The sequence below is a fragment of the Lissotriton helveticus genome, chromosome 8, assembly GCF_964261635.1.
Source record: "Lissotriton helveticus chromosome 8, aLisHel1.1, whole genome shotgun sequence".
Lineage (NCBI taxonomy): Eukaryota > Metazoa > Chordata > Amphibia > Caudata > Salamandridae > Lissotriton > Lissotriton helveticus.
In genome coordinates, this window is record NC_136069.1 from 51,727,037 (window position 1) to 51,737,036 (window position 10,000).

General features: G+C 54.3%; 2 non-coding genes across 2 annotated transcripts; both read left to right on the forward strand.

Moving 5' to 3' along the window:
• Window positions 1-5,369: 5,369 nt before the first annotated feature.
• Window positions 5,370-5,442, forward strand: TRNAF-GAA (transfer RNA phenylalanine (anticodon GAA)). Its single transcript has one exon. It is a non-coding gene; the product is annotated as a tRNA-Phe (tRNA).
• Window positions 5,443-6,534: 1,092 nt separating this feature from the next.
• Window positions 6,535-6,607, forward strand: TRNAF-GAA (transfer RNA phenylalanine (anticodon GAA)). Its single transcript has one exon. It is a non-coding gene; the product is annotated as a tRNA-Phe (tRNA).
• The last annotated feature ends 3,393 nt before the right edge of the window (window positions 6,608-10,000 follow it).

Here is a 10,000-nt window from a genome sequence, read left to right on the forward strand (position 1 = left end):
GGTGCGCGAGCTCCCCGTCCCGCCGGCCACCAGAGGGTCCGGGCACTGGGGACGGGGCTCCACCGGGGCCCGGGGAGGCTCTCCCCAGCCTGGCTAGGGTTCAGAAGGTGGGACCGGGCCCGGGGCTTGAACTCCATCTGGCCAGGCCCCGAGGGTGCTGGAGCCCCCTGTCCCGCAGGCCACCAGAGGGTCCGGGCGCTGGGGACGGGGCTCCACCGGGGCCCGGGGAGGCTCTCCCCAGCCTGGCTAGGGTTCGGAAGGTGGGACCGGACCCGGGGCTTGAACTCCATCTGGCCAGGCCCCGAGGGTGCTGGTACCCCTCCGTCCTGCAATCCGGCCGGGGATCCGGGGTGCCCGGGACGTAGGGTCCACCGGGGCCCGGGGAGGCTCTCCCCAGCCTGGCTAGGGTTCGGAAGGTGGGACCGGACCCGGGGCTTGAACTCCATCTGGCCAGGCCCCGAGGGTGCTGGAGCCCCCTGTCCCGCAGGCCACCAGTGGGTCCGTGCGCTGGGGACGGGGCTCCACCGGTTCCCGGGGAGGCTCTCCCCAGCCTGGCTAGGGTTCGGAAGGTGGGACCGGACCCGGGGCTTGAATTCCATCTGGCCAGGCCCCGAGGGTGCTGGAGCCCCCTGTCCCGCAGGCCACCAGTGGGTCCGTGCGCTGGGGACGGGGCTCCACCGGTTCCCGGGGAGGCTCTCCCCAGCCTGGCTAGGGTTCGGAAGGTGGGACCGGACCCGGGGCTTGAACTCCATCTGGCCAGGCCCCGAGGGTGCTGGTACCCCTCCGTCCAGCAATCCGGCCGGGGGTCCGGGGCGCCCGGGACGGAGGGTCCACCGGGGGCCCAGGGGAGGCTCTCCCCGGCCCGGCATAGGGTTTGGAAAGCCGGGACTGGGGCCGGGGACCGGGCCCGGGGCTTGAGCCCCGTCCGGCAGGGCCCAGTGGTGCGGGAATCCCCCCTCCGTCCTGCAAGCCGGCCGGGGGTCGGAGGTACCCGGGACGGAGGGTCCATCAGGGCCCGGGGAGGCCTGAAGCCCCGGAGCCCTGCAGCCCCAGAGACCTGCAGCTCTGCAGCCCCCGGAACCCTGCAGCCCCAGAGCCCTGCAGCTCCGGGGCAGGCAGATTGGCGTCCTTTTGGTCCCGGCCATCTGGTCGCCCCTCTCGCCTCGGCCATCTGGTCGCCCTGGAAGTCATGATGAGGTGCCATTCGCCTCCCGGATCCCAGCGAGGGCTCCAGGAGGTCGGGTACTTTCGCGCCTTGGGTCCCCTCTGTCACCTTGTGTGCACAGATTGCAAGAAAGTCAGGTAATTTCCCTCCGGATTACTAGGGGGCAGGGTATGCCCGGACACCCCTCCAAGGTTGGTGGTTCTCTGCTAGGGGGACCAGATGGGCTATGCCTGGGTAACACCTCCCTAGGCCACCCGGGGCTTCCTTCCTCCAGGCCAACGGCTTGTCAAATTGCCCAGGACGGGCTCCATGGCTCTTGGGCAGTCGTCCCCCGGGTCTCCAGGCCGATGGCATGTCAAAGTGCCCAGGACGGGCTCCATGCGTCCCGGGCAGTCGTCCCCCGGATCTCCAGGCCGACGGCATGTCAAAGTGCCCAGGACGGGCTCCATGCGTCCCGGGCAGTCGTCCCCCGGGTCTCCAGGCCGACGGCATGTCAAAGTGCCCAGGACGGGCTCCATGCGTCCCGGGCAGTCGTCCCCCGGATCTCCAGGCCGACGGCATGTCAAAGTGCCCAGGACGGGCTCCATGCGTCCCGGGCAGTCGTCCCCCGGGTCTCCAGGCCGACGGCATGTCAAAGTGCCCAGGACGGGCTCCATGCGTCCCGGGCAGTCGTCCCCCGGGTCTCCAGGCCGACGGCATGTCAAAATGTCCAGGACGGGCTCCATGCGTCCCGGGCAGTCGTCCCCCGGGTCTCCAGGCCGACGGCATGTCAAAGTGCCCAGGTTGGGCTCCATGCGTCCCGGGCAGTTGTCCCCCGGGTCTCCAGGCCGATGGCATGTCAAAGTGCCCAGGACGGGCTCCATGCGTCCCGGGCAGTCGTCCCCCCGGGCATCCGCCGCTCCCTTCTCCGGGCCGACGGCAGGTCAGATTGCCCAGGACGGGCTCCATGGGTCCCGGGCAGTCCTCCCCTGGGTGTCCGGCGCTCCCTTCTCCGGGCCGACGGCATGTCAAAGTGCCCAGGACGGGCTCCATGCGTCCCGGGCAGTCGTCCCCCGGGTCTCCAGGCCGACGGCATGTCAAAATGTCCAGGACGGGCTCCATGCGTCCCGGGCAGTCGTCCCCCGGGTCTCCAGGCCGACGGCATGTCAAAGTGCCCAGGTTGGGCTCCATGCGTCCCGGGCAGTCGTCCCACGGGTCTCCGGGCCGACGGCATGTCAAAGTGCCCAGGACGGGCTCCATGCGTCCCGGGCATTCCTCCCCCCGGGCATCCGCCGCTCCCTTCCCTGGGCCGACGGCAGGTCAGATTGCCCAGGACGGGCTCCATGGGTCCCGGGCAGTCCTTCCCTGGGTGTCCGGCGCTCCCTTCTCCGGGCCGACGGCATGTCAAAGTGCCCAGGACGGGCTCCATGCGTCCCGGGCAGTCGTCCCCCGGGTCTCCAGGCCGACGGCATGTCAAAGTGCCCAGGACGGGCTCCATGCGTCCCGGGCAGTCGTCCCCCGGGTCTCCAGGCCAACGGCATGTCAAAATGTCCAGGACGGGCTCCATGCGTCCCAGGCAGTCGTCCCCCGGGTCTCCAGGCCGACGGCATGTCAAAGTGCCCAGGACGGGCTCCATGCGTCCCGGGCAGTCGTCGTCCCGGGCGTCCGGGCCTGGGAGCTCCGGTGGTCCTCACCGTGCCTGAGGCCCAGCCGGGGTCCCCGAGCCCTGCCCGGCGTGGGCAGGCAGCAGCCCTACCACGAAGGCTCGGGGTGGGAAGCAGGGAGTCCTTTCGTTCCCGGCCACCTGGTTGCACCTTTCCCCTCGGCCATCTGGTCGCACGCAATGCTATCCAAAAGGGCGACCAGATGGCCAAACCTCCCTGGAAGTCCCTATGAGGTGCCATTTGCCTCCCCGATCCCAGCGAGGGCTCCAGGAGGTCGGGTACTTTTACGCCTTGGGTCCCCTCTGTCAACTCGTGTGCACAGATTACAAGAAAGGGGGGTAATTTTCCTCCGGATTACTAGGGGTAAGGGTATGCCCGGACACCCCTGCAAGGCTGGTGGTTCTCTGCCAGGGGGACCAGATGGGCTATGCCTGGGTAACAACACCCGGGGCTTCCCTCCTCCAGGCCAACGGCATGTCAAAGTGCCCAGGACGGGCTCCATGCGTCCCGGGCAGTCGTCCCCCGGGTCTCCAGGCCAACGGCATGAGCGAGTGCCCAGGTCGGGCTCCATGCGCCCCGGGCAGTCGTCCCCCGGGTCTCCAGGCCAACGGCATGAGCGAGTGCCCAGGTCGGGCTCCATGCTTCCCGGGCAGTCGTCCCCCGGGTCTCAAGGCCGATGGCATGTCAAAGTGCCCAGGATGGGCTCCATGCGTCCCGGGCATTCCTCCCCCCCGGGCGTCCGTCGCTCCCTTCTCCGGGCCGACGGCAGGTCAGATTGCCCAGGACGGGCTCCATGGGTCCCGGGCATTCCTCCGCTGGGTGTCCGGCTCTCCCTTCCCCGGGCCAACGGCTTGTCAGAGTGCCCAGGATGGGCTCCACGGGCCGCGGACGTCCGGGGCTCCCTTCCCCGTGCCAACGGCATGCCAGAGTGCCCAGGACGGGCTCCACGAGTCCCCGGCGTCCGGGGCTCCCTTCCCCGGGACACCGGCTTGTCAGAGTGCCCATGACGGGCTCCACGGGTCCCGGGTATCTGGGACTCCCTTCCCTGGGCCAACGGCATGCCGGAGTTCCCAGGACAGGCTCCACGGGTCCTGGGCGTCCGGGGCTCCCTTCCCCGGTCCGACGGCTTGTCAGAGTGCCCAGGACGGGCTCCACGGCTCCCGGGCGTCCGGGGTTCCCTTCCCCGGGTCAGCGGCATGTCAGAGTGCCCAGGACGAGTTCCACGGGTCCCGGGCAGTCCTCCCCCGGGCGTCCGGGGCTCCCTTCCCCGGGCCGTCGGCAGGTCAGAGTGCCCAGGACGGGCTCCATGGGTCCCGGGCAGTCCTCCCCCCGGGCGTCCGGGGCTCCCTTCCCCGGGCAGACGGCAGGTCAGAGTGCCCAGGACGGGCTCCACGGGTCCCGGGCAGTCCTCCCCCCGGGCATCCGGCGCTCCCTTCTCCAGGCCGATGGCAGGTCAGAGTGACCAGGACGGGCTCCACGGGTCCCGGGCAGTCCTCTCCCGGGCGTACGTGGTTGTCCGACAGATTCGGGCAGATGTGCTTTTACGAACCGGATCGGAGTCGGCCCAAATAATAATAATAATAATAATAATCCACATTTGTAAGGCGCACAATCGCCCGTAAGGGTCTCTAGGCGCTAGGGGCCGTTGGGAAGATTAAGCAAGCTATTGCCCAGAGTCACATGGTGCTGGGCTAATCTGCCGCCGGTGCCGGGGATCGAACCCTGATCTCTGGGATGCTCGAGGGTTACTACGCGCTCTACAAAAACCTTAAATAAAAAAATCTCCAGATTCCGGAGTCAGCCGCCCTAGCCGCGGCGCCAGCTATTTCCCAGAGTCACCTGGTGCTGGGCTAATCTGCCGCCGGTGCCGGGGATCGAACCGTGATCTCCAGATTCCGGAGTCAGCCTCCCTAGCCGCGGCGCCAGCTATATCCCAGAGTCACGTGGTGCTGGGCTAATCTGCGGCCGGTGCCGGGGATCGAACCCTGATCTCTGGGATGCTCGAGGGTTACTACGCGCTCTACAAAAACCTTAAATAAAAAAATCTCCAGATTCCGGAGTCAGCCGCCCTAGCCGCGGCACCAGCTATTTCCCAGAGTCACCTGGTGCTGGGCTAATCTGCCGCCGGTGCCGGGGATCGAACCGTGATCCCCAGATGGGGATATCCCAAAAATGTGGCATGGATACGGCCCGCCAGGACAGGTTTGGGCACCCCTGGGTTAGACTATGAATGTTTCCCATTTCATGCTTTTTTGTAATGTAAACTCTTGTCTGCATTACCTTCAACTTCCCCTTGAACACAGATGTCAGTAGTCAGATGACATTGCTTACCTTCTCAGGCCACATACGTCTGGGTAATATAGTGCTAGTCCATTCAGAGTTAAAAAAACGTTACCTAACCCGGATCCCAAAAACGCTATTTACCCATTGCACAAGTTAACTGCTGAATGATACAGGACTCCTTAAAACATATCTCTAACATATAAGTGTAAATATCCAGGTCATGCATCTAGTTTGTTGAATGGTTCAAATCAAAGTATGAAGACCACAGCTAGCAGCAGGCCGAAATAGCTCAGTTGGGAGAGCGTTAGACTGAAGATCTAAAGGTCCCTGGTTCAATCCCGGGTTTCGGCACAGTTGAGAGGTTCCTTTCTTCTAACAAAATAGGTCTTGGAATCAGCTGTAGTACTTTTTTCTCTATTCATCAAATTCTTTCCAACTGATATACAACACAAGCAATTTAACATAGACTTTGATTTGTGTCCTCCTTCTAAACTTGCTTCCACATTTCTTGCCTTCAGGTTAGACTATGAATGTTTCCCATTTCAGGCTTTTTTGTAATGTAAACTCTTGTCTGCATTACCTTCAACTTCCCCTTGAACACAGATGTCAGTGGTCAGATGACGTTGCTTACCTACTCAGGCCACATACGTCTGGGTAATATAGTGCTAGTCCATTCAGAGTTAAAAAAACGCTACCGAACCCGGATCCCAAAAACGCTATTTACCCATTGCACAAGTTAACTGCTGAATGATACAGGACTCCTTAAAACATATCTCTAACATATAAGGGTAAATATCCAGGTCATGCATCTAGTTTGTTGAATGGTTCAAATCAAAGTATGAAGACCTCAGCTAGCAGCAGGCCGAAATAGCTCAGTTGGGAGAGCGTTAGACTGAAGATCTGAAGGTCCCTGGTTAAATCCCGGGTTTCGGCACAGTTGAGAGGTTGCTTGCTTCTGACAAAAGAGGTCTTGGAATCTGCTGCAGTACTTTTTTCTCTATTCATCAATTTTTTTCCAACTGATATACAACACAAGCAATTTAACATAGACTTTGCTTTGTGTCCTCCTTCTAAACTTGCTTCCACATTTCTTGCCTTCAGGTTAGACTATGAATGTTTCCCATTTCATGCTTTTTTGTAATGTAAACTCTTGTCTGCCTTACCTTCAACTTCCCCTTGAACACAGATGTCAGTAGTCAGATGACGTTGCTTACCTACTCAGGCCACATACGTCTGGGTAATATAGTGCTAGTCCATTCAGAGTTAAAAAAACGCTACCTAACCCGGATCCCAAAACTCTATTTACCCATTGCACAAGTTAACTGCTGAATGATACAGGACTCCTTAAAACATATCTCTAACATATAAGGGTAAACATCCAGGTCATGCATCTAGTTTGTTGAATGGTTCAAATCAAAGTATGAAGACCACAGCTAGCAGCAGGCCGAAATAGCTCAGTTGGGAGAGCGTTAGACTGAAGATCTAAAGGTCCCTAGTTCAATCCCGGGTTTCGGCACAGTTGAGAGGTTCTTTGCTTCTAACAAAATAGGTCTTGGAATCAGCTGTAGTACTTTTTTCACTATTCATCAAATTTTTTCTAACTGATATACAACACAAGCAATTTAACATAGACTTTGCTTTGTGTCCTCCTTCTAAACTTGCTTCCACATTTCTTGCCTTCAGGTTAGACTATGAATGTTTCCCATTTCATGCTTTTTTGTAATGTAAACTCTTGTCTGCATTACCTTCAACTTCCCCTTGAACACAGATGTCAGTAGTCAGATGACATTGCTTACCTTCTCAGGCCACATACGTCTGGGTAATATAGTGCTAGTCCATTCAGAGTTAAAAAAACGTTACCTAACCCGGATCCCAAAAACGCTATTTACCCATTGCACAAGTTAACTGCTGAATGATACAGGACTCCTTAAAACATATCTCTAACATATAAGGGTAAACATCCAGGTCATGCATCTAGTTTGTTGAATGGTTCAAATCAAAGTATGAAGACCACAGCTATCAGCAGGCCAAAATAGATCAGTTGGGAGAGCGTTAGACTGAAGATCTAAGGGTCCTGGTTCAATCCCGGGTTTCGGCACAGTTGAGAGGTTCTTTGCTTCTAACAAAATAGGTCTTGGAATCAGCTGTAGTACTTTTTTCACTATTCATCAAATTTTTTCTAACTGATATACAACACAAGCAATTTAACATAGACTTTGCTTTGTGTCCTCCTTCTAAACTTGCTTCCACATTTCTTGCCTTCAGGTTAGACTGTGAATGTTTCCCATTTCATGCTTTTTTGTAATGTAAACTCTTGTCTGCATTACCTTCAACTTCCCCTTGAACACAGATGTCAGTGGTCAGATGACGTTGCTTACCTACTCAGGCCACATACGTCTGGGTAATATAGTGCTAGTCCATTCAGAGTTAAAAAAAACGCTACCTAACCCGGATCCCAAAAACGCTATTTACCCATTGCACAAGTTAACTGCTGAATGATACAGGACTCCTTAAAACATATCTCTAACATATAAGGGTAAATATCCAGGTCATGCATCTAGTTTGTTGAATGGTTCAAATCAAAGTATGAAGACCACAGATAGCAGCAGGCAGAAATAGCTCAGTTGGGAGAGCGTTAGACTGAAGATCTGAAGGTCCCTGGTCAATCCCGGGTTTCGGCACAGTTGAGAGGTTCCTTGCTTCTGGCAAAAGAGGTCTTGGAATCTGCTGCAGTACTTTTTTCTCTATTCATCAAATTTTTTCCAACTGATATACAACACAAGTAATTTAACATAGACTTTGCTTTCTGTCCTCATTCTAAACTTGCTTCCACATTTCTTGCCTTCAGGTTAGACTATGAATGTTTCCCATTTCATGCTTCTTTGTAAAGTAACCTCTTGTCTGCCTTACCTTCAACTTCCCCTTGAACACAGATGTCAGTAGTCAGATGACATTGCTTACCTACTCAGGCCAAATACGTCTGGGTAATATAGTGCTAGTCCATTCAGAGTTAAAAAAACGCTATCTAACCCGGATCCCAAAAACGCTATTTACCCATTGCACAAGTTAACTGCTGAATGATACAGGACTCCTTAAAACATATCTCTAACATATAAGGGTAAATATCCAGGTCATGCATCTAGTTTGTTGAATGGTTCAAATCAAAGTATGAAGACCTCAGCTAGCAGCAGGCCGAAATAGCTCAGTTGGGAGAGCGTTAGACTGAAGATCTGAAGGTCCCTCGTTCAATCCCGGGTTTCGGCACAGTTGAGAGGTTGCTTGCTTCTGACAAAAGAGGTCTTGGAATCTGCTGCAGTACTTTTTTCTCTATTCATCAAATTTTTTCCAACTGATATATAACACAAGCAATTTAACATAGACTTTGCTTTGTGTCCTCCTTCTAAACTTGCTTCCACATTTCTTGCCTTCAGGTTAGACTATGAATGTTTCCCATTTCATGCTTTTTTGTAATGTAAACTCTTGTCTGCATTACCTTCAACTTCCCCTTGAACACAGATGTCAGTGATCAGATGACGTTGCTTACCTACTCAGGCCACATACGTCTGGGTAATATAGTGCTAGTCCATTCAGAGTTAAAAAAACGCTACCTAAACCGGATCCCAAAAACGCTATTTACCCATTGCACAAGTTAACTGCTGAATGATACAGGACTCCTTAAAACATATCTCTAACATATAAGGGTAAATATCCAGGTCATGCATCTAGTTTGTTGAATGGTTCAAATCAAAGTATGAAGACGACAGATAGCAGCAGGCCGAAATAGCTCAGTTGGGAGAGCGTTAGACTGAAGATCTGAAGGTCCCTGGTTCAATCCCGAGTTTCGGCACAGTTGAGAGGTTCCTTGCTTCTGGCAAAAGAGGTCTTGGAATCTGCTGCAGTACTTTTTTCTCTATTCATCAAATTTTTTCCAACTGATATACAACACAAGTAATTTAACATAGACTTTGCTTTCTGTCCTCATTCTAAACTTGCTTCCACATTTCTTGCCTTCAGGTTAGACTATGAATGTTTCCCATTTCATGCTTTTTTGTAAAGTAACCTCTTGTCTGCCTTACCTTCAACTTCCCCTTGAACACAGATGTCAGTAGTCAGATGACATTGCTTACCTACTCAGGCCAAATACGTCTGGGTAATATAGTGCTAGTCCATTCAGAGTTAAAAAAACGCTATCTAACCCGGAACCCAAAAACGCTATTTACCCATTGCACAAGTTAACTGCTGAATGATACAGGACTCCTTAAAACATATCTCTAACATATAAGGGTAAATATCCAGGTCATGCATCTAGTTTGTTGAATGGTTCAAATCAAAGTATGAAGACCACAGCTAGCAGCAGGCCGAAATAGCTCAGTTTGGAGAGCGTTAGACTGAAGATCTAAAGGTCCCTGGTTCAATCCCGGGTTTCGGCACAGTTGAGAAGTTCCTTTCTTCTAACAAAATAGGTCTTGGAATCAGCTGTAGTACTTTTTTCTCTATTCATCAAATTCTTTCCAACTGATATACAACACAAGCAATTTAACATAGACTTTGATTTGTGTCCTCCTTCTAAACTTGCTTCCACATTTCTTGCCTTCAGGTTAGACTATGAATGTTTCCCATTTCAGGCTTTTTTGTAATGTAAACTCTTGTCTGCATTACCTTCAACTTCCCCTTGAACACAGATGTCAGTGGTCAGATGACGTTGCTTACCTACTCAGGCCACATACGTCTGGGTAATATAGTGCTAGTCCATTCAGAGTTAAAAAAACGCTACCTAACCCGGATCCCAAAAACGCTATTTACCCATTGCACAAGTTAACTGCTGAATGATACAGGACTCCTTAAAACATATCTCTAACATATAAGGGTAAATATCCAGGTCATGCATCTAGTTTGTTGAATGGTTCAA